Here is a 4,005-nt window from a genome sequence, read left to right on the forward strand (position 1 = left end):
GGGTTGGTGCTCCGAGTCTGCAAAGATGCTGGTGGTTTTTGAGTGGGATCACCTTCCGACGCAGAGCCGTGGTTCCAAGCACAGGTTTTCTTCTGTGCTGAAACAGCACCTTGGAAAATGATACACAGAAAGAGTTAGAATCGCCCTGGCTCGGGCGTCTGCGAGGAGAGAAGGGCCCGCTTTCCCGTGTCCAATCTGGGGGACCCAGAGGGGTTTTCTGGGGCCAGTCCTCCTAAGGAGACACCCGTGCCAAAGGTTCTTAAGGAAGACACCAGTGCCTGAAGCTTGCAGTTGAGTTTTTAAATAGCTAAATCTGTAAAGGAAAGGTACCGTGTGTGTGTGTGTGTGTGTGTGTGTGTGTGTGTTTTACCCTGGGTCTGCTTTCCTGCTTTGTACCTTTCGCCACCCTGGTTCATTTATCCTGGTGATTAATTTATTGGGGATGGGGGAAACTGTCAGATTCCCACAAGCCCTGGGATCAGGCACCTGTGTGACACCGCAGCCTTTTCACCTACAAGAGATACTAGCCAGCCCAGAAAATCCATCAACCACCCAGTCGTTTGGCAGATTTAGAACAGCTGCTCTTCTAGACATGGTTCTGAGCACCAGGGTGGGTGCATGGGTGAGTGGAAGGCAAAAGTCTCCACTGTCCTCGAGTCACACAGGGGGAAGGGGAGACGAGACTGACGCACACTGTCCTCAAGTTACACAGTGGGGAGGGGAGACGAGGCTGACGCTCACTAAACTCGTGCAGCACGTAGTGTGAGCGGTGTGTGAACCCGGAAGGTGAGGTGTCAGGTAAAAAGTGATCCTGCTAAGGCACTTCAGTCGTGTCCGACTCCGTGCAACCCCACAGACGGCAGCCCACCAGGCTCCCCCGTCCCTGGGATTCTCCAGGCAAGAACGCTGGAGTGGGTGACGAGGGAGGTCCAAAGCCCCCATCACCTGAGATGCAGGACTCATCTTCTCCTGCACTGTGGGAAGGTGAGGACATGTGCTGTAGCTCAGGCTGCCTGCCTGTGAGAGAATTAGAGACCTTTAAGAACCATACAGGGTACTTATCCCAGGTCCAAGCCATCAGATACTCACTTCTTGATTTAAAGTGTTTGTAGCCCTGATGGCGGAGTCAGTCCAGAAAACAGAGGTGCGTGTGTGCGTGGTGGAAGTGGGAGTTTGGAGACAGGAATAGGTTTCAGGTATGTTTTCCTCCGTTTTTTGTTTTCCACTGAGATGTAATTGACTTAAACCATGGTATTAGTTTTAGGTGTATAGTGATTTCTTAAGTAATTCAGGCCTTTAAGACCACTCTGGAAAATAGAAGAGAAAGCCGCAGTTTTCACGTAAAAGGTTCACTGCCAATTTTAGGGAGTCTGACCCCAGACACAGAAGCTTCCAGACCCCTGGGAGCAGGACGAGGTCTGGCGTCCCCCTTCACGGAGACGCCTGTGCACTGCCGGGAAGCTGGAGGCAGGCCCTTCACACCCAGCACGCCCCGCCTGCAGGAGCCGTTCGAGCAGCAGAACTCGCGACTCCCTCGCTCACCGTGGACGTGGAAGCCTGTGCATGCTTCCAACCAGGATGCAGGCCCGTCACCGCCCCCGCGGTGTTCTGTGCCCAGAGGGCCCTGTGCCCCCATCTGTAGGAGGAGGACTGGGTCGTCCCCATCTCAAAGGAAGAGAGAAGACTTCGACAGCTGAACCCGCACCAGGCTGCACCCGCAGGCTCACGGGACAGTTACACAAACCCCCGTGGGACGCAGAACCAGTCCTCGAGATTCACTGAGGATCCTCGGGGTTGCAGTTCAAGGCTGGTCCAGGGAAAGGCCGTGGTGGGTGGGGTGTGGGCTGGGGAGGAAGTCTCAGGGATTCCAGGGACTCGGGAGGCCAGGCTGAGAGCCAGGAGGCAGAGGTGCAGGCGACACCTGGGCACTTAGCAGCTGGGTGGCCTTGGGCAGGGGCGTGACCTCTCTGTGCCCGAGCGCCTCGCTTGGGAGAGTGGCAGCGCCCGTCTCCTGGGGCAGCTGTGGAGAAGGGCATGCACTGTGAGGAGGGGCCAGAGGAGGCTCCCCATGTCAGCCCCCCAAGCCTGCACCCTCTCCCCGCTTTCTACTCACTGCCCTGCTGGGCTGGTCGGCCAGGTGTCACGTGGACCCAGGGCCACTGTGTCCACACCACGGGATCATTCTCTTGGGGACTCCAGCCGAACGGAGAGATGGACAAACAGAGAAGGAGAAAGCGTGTGAGCTGATGGCCACCTGGGAACCTGCCTCTCTGGGCAGCCCGAGCCCTGAGCCTCCTTTGGTCCAGTGGGCATGTGCAGATGGGACGTGCCAGGGCCTTGAAAAGGGCTTGTCCACCCGCTACCCTGGAGGGGCAGGGGCCAGCCGGCTGGACTCAAGCGACATGTAGGGTGACCGCAGGCCTGGGAGGAAGCCCCGAGTCCCACCTGAACCGTCGACCCAGAGAGAGACGAGCTGAAGGCGGCTGCTGCAGGTCGCTGCGTCCGGGGCAGCCTGTCACCCGGGAGAAGCTGTCTGAGCTGCGGCTGCACGGACGCCGGGGTGAGCTCTGGCCTACTGATGGCTTCTGGACCCCTGATGGAGGTAGTATTTGTGGAGTAACTCTCATCTGCTGACTCGGAGCCAGTCTGGATGGAGGACGGAGAACTGCAGAGCCGGGCTGTCCCTGCCGTGGGCCTCGGTGGAGCAGGCTGTGGCAGGAAGCCCAGGTGGGTCCCCAGGAGTGGGCAGCTCCCTGGAGGTGTCCACACAGCCCGTGCTAGTCGGTGACCGTGGGGTCCTCATTCTCAGCGCTGTGCGCACCCCCCGCGGCCCGTGGGCTGCCAGAATGCAGGGGCAGAGTCAGCGTTCATCAGTTAGGATCGCGGTGGGGGGGGATCCCCAGGGGCAGGAGAGCCCGAGGGACAGAAGTTCACTCTGTCTCCTTCCACCTGGGCCCCCGGAGCTGGGCTGGTGGCCCTGGGACCCCCAGGCGCCCAGGCCCTTTATCACGTGGCTCTCCCTCTGTGGTTCAAGATGGGGCTCGGGAATCCTGGCCAGCCAGATGGAGGGTGGTGTGCGTCCTTCCTGGGGATGAGAGTGTGGCCCCTTCTTTCCCTCCCCTCTGGTGAGAAGTCTCTCTGTTTTAATTTGGCTGCGCTGCACGGCTTGCAGGATCTCAGCTCCCTGTCCAGGGATTGAACCGGGGCTGTGGCAGTGAAAGCCCCTCATCCGAACCACGAGGCCCCCAGGAACCTCCCCGGTGAGAAGGCCTGATGCCTCCACACTGAGCTTTGCCTGCAGTCAGGAAGTCTTGATTTCCATCTGTGCACAGGCCTGTGTTTCGGTTGTGTGTGTGCGTGTGTCTAGTCGCATCACAGCATTGTGTTCCCCATTTCTCACCCCAGCCTAACTCTGTCCTGCTTAAACACCAGCCTCCCCAGCCCCCCATCCTGGACCATGTGCTCTGCCGTCCAGCTCTGAGAGTCTGCCTGGTCTGTTGAATGAGTAGGTTGTGTTCCTTTCAGACACTTCCCACAGCATCCCCTGTAGGTCAGAGCACGTCGAGGGGCTCCAGTGAGTGAAGCTGGTTTTCCCGTGTCTCCTCCCCGGTGTTTGAGCCAAGGGCTCCGGGTCACATCTGTGCTCCATCTCATCCTCCCGGTGCAGACCCTGAGGCTGAAGCCACCCTGGACACCACGCAGGGCCTGCCCCAGTGCCGCGGCCTCCGCCATCGCCCCCGTGTCTGAGGGCCTCCCCACCGGCTGCCCCATCTGCTCTGTGCCCAAGAGTCCAGGGGCAACAGCTGGTGGCCCGGGTCAGGAGCCCGGCAAGCAGACTCCTGTGCACCAAGGGTTCTTGAGGCCTGACCGACCGGCCGTCATGGGCACCAGTACACGCTGCTGCCCGGGACACCCCCAGGAGCCCAAGGGCGGGGCAGCCAACAGAGCAGCGGTCAGGAGGCAGTGGGGTCAGGAGGCCCCATCTTGAACCACAGAGGGAGAGCC

This window comes from Bison bison, unplaced genomic scaffold (assembly GCF_000754665.1).
Source record: "Bison bison bison isolate TAMUID 2011002044 unplaced genomic scaffold, Bison_UMD1.0 scf7180017864503, whole genome shotgun sequence".
Taxonomy (NCBI): Eukaryota; Metazoa; Chordata; class Mammalia; order Artiodactyla; family Bovidae; genus Bison; species Bison bison.